Raw genomic sequence first — 9,390 nt, 5'->3', positions numbered from 1 at the left:
TTGTGAGCATAACTGTGTAGAATTATGGCCATCACCAGGTTAAGGATACCGAAGTTATGGACAATGTATATGTGAGCAAGCTTTCATAACATTGAATTCTAAAGTTCAATGTGTGTCCATACCCATATATTTGTTTCTACAAATGGCAGAACTAGCTTCCTCTCTTTCACCTCTTTTTAATCATTGTTCTCTCTTATCTATCTCATATACTTTTTGATTACAATACTATGAAAGTATTGTTACTGTTTCAAGTGATTTTTTTGTGTATTTTCCAATTTAAGGATCTGTAAATATGGAGCCTGTTCCTTACGAGGGGTTGGCCTGTACTCCATTTACAGTCTAAACAATGTCTTGTGCAACAGTAACATGTACTCACTGCCTCAGTCTATGAAGGCAAGCATACCAAAAGCATTCCTTACTACCCATTGTCATCAAGCAATGGACCTGCAGCTCAGAGTCTCTCTGTGTAATAATTCTGCTAATGTCCCTGTCATTTATTCTATAGTGCTTTTCAAAATTTTACTTCCCAAAATACATTACTGCTCAATGGGTTAGCAAAGATGAATTTTGTTTGGTGTTTGATTAACTAATCACAGCCCATGTGGTACCATAAACCTGCAGAATCTGCTTGAATTGAGCAGGAACAGAGAAAAACACTCAGACAAGATTCCTAATCCTGATCATTTACAGGCACTAAAGTTAACATGCCTGGAGAATAGCTGAAGGGTGGCCTATCATAACCATCTCATCTCCTCAGTCTCATCATGATCACACACATGAAATATGATGACTTCAGGGAAGGGAGAGTAGGCCCTCAAATACTGGGGAGCTGCACTTCATAGAACACTACAGCACAATACAGGCCCTTCAGCCCACAAAGTTGTGCCAACCTTTTAACGTTAAGATCAGTCCAACCCTTCCCTCCTGAAAAATTCTCCATTTCTCTGTCATCCAGTTGCCTATCTACCAGTTTAATAAGCGCCCCCAATGAATCTGACTCCACCACCACCCCGGCAAGGCATTCCATGCACCCAGTACTCTTCGTAAAGAGCTTCCCTCTGATATCCTTCCTATACCTTCCTCCAATCACCTTAAAATTCTGCCCTCTCGTATTAGCCATTTCTGCCTTGAGGAAATGTCTCTGGCTATCCACTCTATCTATGCTCTTCTCATCTTGTGTTGCCTTTATGGCAGTTATTTAGTTTATAATATTTTCGCTTAGTAATTCGTTTGTTAGCATTCTAGTTAAAGATAGGATTGTTCAAAGTAAATTCATTGTCTGTAATATATCGCGGTATGTGATGACGTCACATCCGGTTTCGCCGCGTCTTGTGGGAAAATACTGGTTTGGGAGAAACGGAAAGGTGGGGGCAGACATGTGCGAGTCCCGCGCCAGCAGCAATGTTTTCTCTCTACGCACTAGGAACATAGTGAAGACAACGCTGTAAGTCATGAGATAATCGATATGTTGAATTAAAGTGTTAACACCGATCCTGTTAAAAGTAACGACGGTCGATAAGGTTTATGTTTTTGTTAGTTAAAGAGTTGTGGATAGTTTGCGTAGAAGTGTATTTAAAGCAGTCAATGGCGTAGGTAGATTCTGACTGTATGCTGCACTTTAATGTAATGTAGCTGTTGTAGTTTTACTCTTGCAAGTATTTACGATGTAAATGTAATATCAAGAAGGAAACAAATGCTGTACAAATCTTGTATTGTTTTATCAACAGTTTTCACCATACGTTAATGAGGAAGAGTGAACAGTAAATGGTTAATCTTACTGTGATCCTGTCGTCATTGACAAAGGTTTAACTCAGTGTTTAGTTCGGCGTTCCGTTACACCCGAGCAAGAACGCTACGCATCTTGTACACCCCAAGTTGCAGAAGTTGTTCCTATCAGCTCTCTCAGTTGCCCTTTCTAACTTTAAAAAAAATCATAATCTCTTACTTTTCAAATACTGAGCCGGCAAATTTATAATGAGTAATGTCCCTCAAAATTTAACCTATAGAATCCATCCTAGTTAACCTACATTGCATTTCCTCAGTGTCCAGTTTAGCCTTCTGAAGGTGTGGTGTTTGGAGCTGCTCATGTGCCTCAGGTGTTGTAGTAAATTTCTACCCTACATTTATTGAGGCTAATGCTCCAGATTATTTTCTTTAACTGGCCATGAAACCCACCTCCCAAACATTTTATTATCATTTTTAACTCCCTTGTTCCATTATTTTTAGATCAAAGATGGATAGTAAAATTGATGACAATATTGAGCTCCATTTCTCATTCCTAAGCTCAAGAACTTAACTCTTTTTGTCAGGAAGTGTTAGGAGATCCACATGTAATTTTATTATTTTTCAATATTAATCTTAAAAAAATTCATGCTTGTGTTTGAATGTCAGAATCATTTTAAAACATATACTGTGGTTAGAGTTTTGATTTTCAGTAAGCCAGAGACATAAGAGTTATACAGCGCTTAACAGGCTCAATGTAACTAAGTTGCCAGTCTGAGCAAGTCCTATTCATCTGCATTTGGCCCAAGTCACTCAAAGTTCAAAGTTCAAACCTACTATCAAAGTATGTACACAATATACAACTTTGAGATTCATCTTCTTGTAGGCACCTACTAAACAAAGTAACACTATTTTCTTCTTGGAAGTCCGTTGGGAATGACGATGATGTCAGTGATGCCTCTGATGAGAGCAAAGCCCGAACTGGGAAGCACAGATCAGGTCAGGCATGTTATGCCCATTGAAGAGTTGGGTCATCTCTTCATGTGGTCCTGGCGCTTTTGATTGAAGTCCTTCAGCCGCTGCTCTTCAAATGTACTGGTGCCTTTGCAGACTGCCAGGTAGTAGGCGTTGTGGTCTTTGGCTGAGGCCTCCCAACCTCTCACAGGGATATTGCATGCCTTTGAGGACGCTTTCACACAGTCTTAATAGCACTTTGTGGGGCCTCCTTGCATTCTGGTATCATGTGCCAGCTCAGAAAAGAATATCATCTTTGGAAGGTGGTTGTCTTCCGTCCAGACCACATGTCCAACCCATCTTCAAGGAGCGATGCCACAAAAAGATGGCATCCACCATTAAGGACCCCCATCAATCAGGACGTGCCTGCTTCTCCATGCCACCATTTGGGAGAAGGCACACATTCAGCAATTCAGGACCAGCTTCTTCTGCTCTGCCATCCAATTTCTAAATGGACTCACTGATGTTTTTTTCTCTTTTTGCACTACTTATTTAACTTTTAAAAAAATATACATATCCACATTTATTACTGTAATTTACAGTTTTGTTACTATGTGTTGCAAAATACTGCTGCCGCATAACAACAAATTTCATGACCCATGCCAGCGAATTAAGCCTGATTCTGATTCTGAATTCAGTGGGTCAGGCAGCATCTATAAAAGGGAATAAATAGTTGGGGTTTTCGGCCCAGACTCTTCATACTGTATCTTTGTTCCACCTTCTTCTTCCATCTACCTTTTCCATCTATCACCTCCCAGCTTCAGATTTATTCCCCCCCCCCCACCCACACACCCACCTGGCTTCACCTATCATCTTATATATTGTACTCCCTGATGCACCATCAATAACTCACTCTAAGACGTAAAGGCAAGATATCGGCTTTTATTGACTGGAAGAAGGAATAAACAGTGGTTGACCGCCATACTACATCCTGGAGACTGAGAGGCTCAGACTTCAATCGCCTTTATACTGGGGTCTGTGGGAGGAGCCACAGGAGCAGTCAGCAGGGGGCGTGTCCAGACAGGTATATGTAGTTCACTGCACTCCCTCCCTCCCCCCCCCCCCCCCACCTTCTTATTCCTGTTTCTTCCCCCTTCTTTTCCAGGCTTGATGAAGGGTCTTAGCCAGAAGCATTAACTATTTATTCCCATCCATAGATGCTGCCTGACCTGCTGAGTTCCTCCAACATTTTGTACATGTTAACCTTCAGAAATCCATTGATTGCCAATTCTTACATTCAGGGACTTACATTTTCAGAGTTATCGTTACCCAAAGGGATGTCTGCACATATGAAGCAAAAAGCCAACTAGCAGCTTTACAGTTGAAGTCAAGTTTATTGTCAGAAGCTTGTATATACAGGTGCAATGCAAAATTTACTTGTAGCAGCGTCACAGAAACAACATCATATAAGCAGCATTCTCAAAAAAACATTTCTTTTACAAACAAAGAACACAATCAGAACAAAAAAATAATTTTAGTGCAAAGTGATCAACGTGGTTATTGTGTTGTTAAAATGTAATGAACAGGGTTTATTCGGTTGGTTCATAAAGTGAATGGTTGAAGGGAACTAGCTGTTCTTAAACCTGCTGGGATGGAATTTTAGGAGAGGAAATAAGAAAGTTTGGAGTGAAGCAAAGGTGAAGGAAATTCACACTTCTCTCTTACAGCTGTGCAAATGGTTTGGCACTTTCCGAGTTGTAGAGCAGATGTCTTTTCAATCCTCATTTATCTCAAATAATATCTAACAAGGCAAATTGCAATGAACTAGTAGAAAAGCATAACTTTGGGAGAGAGAGGCTTCAAGATCGCCAAAGAACATTGGGTTGTTGATACTTCTTAATGAAAATTACAGAATCTGTATTAATCTCTGTAATAAACAGCTGTTAAATGAATTGAATCCTTGGTTATTAAATATACAGGAAACATAGACTAGTACAGCACAGGAACAGGCCTTTCAGTCTATCATACACATGTGATATACCCAAGACTTTATCAGCATATCAATAATAACAAAGATTTTTAACTTATTATTTGAAATAAAATGCTAATTTTAAAGAATCGGCTAATAATTAATGAAAAGCATGCTGTCAGTTTGCCTGCTGGCCACACCCAGCAGGATTTCCACATCCTGCATTGCTAACATTAACCCTATCAATGGTATCATCTATTTGAGAGTGACACAACCAATTAATTCTGGCTTCAGCAAATTCCACCAAATGATACACTTTATAGCATCATGAATTGCCAAAGTTTGGTGCACGAAAATTAGAACTGATTCAAAGTAATGGGCTTAGATATTTTTGCACTGTGTATGACTCCATTTGCAACTCCTTGGCAAAAGACACAGCCAGTGTCTGGGGTAAGAAGACCTGGAAAAGGCTTGTGCACCATGAAAGTGTCACAAAAGGATTCTCAAATAACTGGGAGTCTACTCCATACCATCAAACCTTTGACATTGATGTTCACCTAGCTACGGTCTTCTTCTCCAGCATCAGAAAACTCTCAGCAGCAAAGTACTCTCAATTGCTTGAGGCGATTCATGCGTGACACCTTCATTTCTCAGGTCTTGCAACAGACATTGACTGCTAAGTAGGTGCTGTGACTACAAGAACAGATCAGATGCAGGGTATCCCACAAAAAGTGAATCACCTTTTGACACACTTGAACCTTGGTACCAAGCAATAAATCAAATGTTAGTCGAGATACCTTTAACTTGAAGGACTGCAACTCCCTAGAAATTCAACCTCACCAGGACATTGCCACCCCACCCACCACCTGAGATGTTCATTCTTTCCACTACCACTGCACAGAGTCTACACTGTGCACTCCCGACTTATCCACTCAGGCCTCTTCAGCAACTTGGGAATACTACCATTTGCAGGTACCCTCCAAGTCACACAGGATTCTTGACTTGATTGAGTATGTATTAGTGGCTTGATTCTCATTGGATCTAAACCTTGTAACTCCCTCACAAACAGTATGTCGGACTCTCTTCATAGGAAGGTTACACCACTTTGTCTAGAGAAAGTATTTGAAACGAGCAATGGAAAAGTCCTGCTCTTATCCAGCTGATATCAAGCGGTCACCAAACTTACATCTGATGGTCCCTCAGCTCTGCTAACCTGCCCCTTAACCTATTTTGGCTTAGGTCAGTAGATAGTGCCCAAAGGGCAATAGTGTATCCTCTCTATCTTACATATGTAGAAATATCAATTTTTTTGGGGGGGTGGTCCATGTGATTCAACTATGGTGAAGGGCAAATTTGTGCTGACTGATATTTAGCAGTTCCAAAGATGAACTATCCTTGAATCTATCTGCTTCATCACTGGAGTCACTAATAAGTCAACCAACAGAGCAGTGACTCACAGAAGAGAGGGCCTGAATCACGCCCTCATACTGGAGAGTGCTGATACAGAAACAACAACCACATTCATTTGAAAAATGAAGTGTAGCTAATTGCTTTACTTGCATTGCTGAAAAGAAACAAAAAGTTAGTGTGGTAAAATGGCACCTGGTGGTGATGTTGTGCAAGACAAGCATTATCTGACTGCATTTTTAAAATGCATTCAGTTCTACTATTGTGCCTGGAAGCTGATCATTAAAAAATATGATTTTCCATAAATATTTATCAAGATGTTAAGAAATTCTTACCATTTAAATTTTAATTTAACTCCAGCAATGCTCGTCCAACTGGTCTAACTAACGTTGATGTAATAGTTTGCAATTGCCTTCTGCATCTTTTGTCTTGCACTTTATGTTGCACAGTTTTTCCTCAACTGATAATAGTTTAATGGCTCTTATCGTAATAATAAACTGTTCTTAGCAATTTCAATCTTGCAAACCGCCTTTGGAAAAGCAAGCAAAACTGGAGAGATTGTTGAAGAAGGTGAGCAAAAACATAATCAAAGTGTGGGACACAGTTAAAAGTGGGGATGATCGATTAGAGATTACAATAGGATATGGGTTGGGGGGTAGAGTTGCTTACATTTGCATTCCAAAAAAGGTTGCAGTTGTGTTTCTCGTTGTGGGGCCACAGAAACACTTGTTGTGTAATAGGTTTATTTGTACAAATTGTTTTTTGGAACTGATACCTGACCACTATCAACCCAGGATATTCAAATGAAAATATATTAAAACTTTAAGTTCAAGTGTAAAACCAGCTGTTCATACTTCCTCTCACAGCAAACAATTTCTCTCTCCGAAGTCAAGAAGCTGGAACCACTTTCCTCCTGTCCACTCACCTCTGTTCTTTACGGCCGTAGCTTTTTCTGCAAATCCTTCAAGTTTACATACACATGCCTATCTCAAACAAGGTATGTAATTAGGAGGATAAATCTGATGTACTACTGTCTACTGTACCTGTACCCACTCTTTTAAAGTCCATATTGACACAGCTGTTAGTACCACATTGTGACAGACCCATAACCACCAGTACTCCAGTATTAGACAGTGAACAACCTGCACCAATGAATACTGTACGCCTTTGTTACATAGCAATAGACGTGCCCACTAATAATATGCCCCAGTGCTAGGCAGTGAATAACATGTATCCATTACTACAGTCCCCCAGTTTTACATGCTGATAAATTATGTCCACTCTACAGGGAATGTGGCCTGGTGCTATGTAAGACTTAGATAGTTTAAGGGAATGGGCAAAGAAGTGGCAAATGAAATACAATGTTGGAAAGTGTATGGTCATGCACTTTGCTGGAGGAAATAAACGGGCAGACTATTATTTAGATGGGGAGAGAATTCAAAATGCAGAGATTCAAAGGGACTTGGGAGTCCTTGTGCAGGTTACCCTAAAGGTTAACTTCCAGGTTGAGTCGGTGGTGAAGAATGCGAATGCAATGTTGGCATTCATTTCTAGAGGTATAGAATATAAGGGGAGGGATGTGATGTTGAGGCTCTACAAGGCACTCGTGAGACCACACTTGGAGTATTGTGGGCAGTTTTGGGCTCCTTATTTTAGAAAGGATATGCTGACATTGGAGAGGGTTCAGAGAAGATTCATGAGAATGATTCCAGGAATGAAAGGGTTACAATATGAGGAACGTCTGGCAGCACTTGGGCTGTATTCCCTGGAGTTCAGGAGAATGAGGGGAGATCTCATAGAAACATTCTGAATGTTAAAAGGCCTGAACAGATTAGATATGGCAGAGTTATTTCCCATGGTAAGGGAATCTAGGACAAGAGAGCAAGACTTTAGGATTGAAGAACGTCCATTCAGAACAGAGTTGTGGAGAAATTACTTTAGTCAGAGGGTGGTAAATCTGTGGAATTTGTTACCATGAGTGGCTGTGGAGGCCAAGTCATTGGGTGTATTTAAGACAGAGATAGATAGGTTCTTGATTAACCACAACATCAAAGGGCATGGGGTGAAAGCAGGGGAGTGCAGATAACTGGAAGAATTGGATCGGCCTATGAATGAATGGCGGAGCAGATTTGATGGGCCAAATGGCCTACTTGTGCTCCTATATCTTATGGTCTTATTGTAATGGCAAGATCTCTGCTCACCAGTAATGTACTCCAGTATTATAGAGTGGAAGACCTATACCTATAAATTCTGTACCAAAGATACATGCAATAGACCTATGTCCATCACTAATGGACCTTTGTGTTACATCGTGATAGATCTGTGCCCTCTTTCAGTTCAAGTTTAATTGTCATTCAACCATGCATGATTGGTCATGAATACAGCCAAACTAAACAGTGTAACTCCAGTACCTAAATGCAAAGCTCAGTACTGACAGTCATACACAACACACGGCAGATATAAGATAACAAACACATAAGATATCAGTAAAATACAGTCACACAAAAAAAATGTGGTCCAGGACCCCAAGTCCATGAGTGTTGCAGCAGTCTGCCGTTGAAAACAATTTGGCTTGTCTTCTGCTAAATGAACACTAGGGGTCCGCACACTGCACCACACTGCTCCCAGCACAATGGTGGAGTGCACTGTCTTCAGTGCCTCTCTCCCAGGCAGCAGTAAACAGGTGACACTGTGGTGTGAGGCTAGTCCTTGCCATGACTGAGGCCACACAGCTCCGCCATCTGCCGATAAAAAGGACTTGCAGCTTTTCACATTAGCAATGTCTAACAGGGTCTTGCGATCACAAGAAAAGCGACTACGATGATCGCCCGCTGTTAGACTGCACACCTCCACGCACCAACTCCTCCGATGCCTCCCTGATGCAGGTCGCAGCTCGATCTGCACCAATATCAGCTCCTTCAGTTTCTCTGCCAACGAGCAACTCACTGATGGGGTAGACGTGCAGTACTTTATGTCCAGCAGGGTCTTGCAATTGTAAAAAGTAGGCTTACAGAAGACAGAACTGCCTGTGGTTGACCCCATGGAAGCCACTGTATCCAAGAGGGTCACCATCTTGCCATACATCTATATAGTAGCACTCATTATATAGTGACTGACCTCTATCCAGTATTACATTAGCCCAATATTACACAATGTCAAATCTGTGCACTCCAATAATGTACCCCAGTATTATATGTTTACTGCCTTGTGCCTGCTAGTACCTAATTATTATAACAACAGGCTTGTGTCTACTGGTCCTGAAACCATTTACAGGGCAACAGACCTGTGTCCATAAGTATCATACCCCATAGAATGGTGTTTGAGCTGTCTTCATCAGT

This window comes from Hypanus sabinus, chromosome 11, assembly GCF_030144855.1.
Source record: "Hypanus sabinus isolate sHypSab1 chromosome 11, sHypSab1.hap1, whole genome shotgun sequence".
Lineage (NCBI taxonomy): Eukaryota > Metazoa > Chordata > Chondrichthyes > Myliobatiformes > Dasyatidae > Hypanus > Hypanus sabinus.
This window is presented reverse-complemented; position numbering follows the sequence as displayed.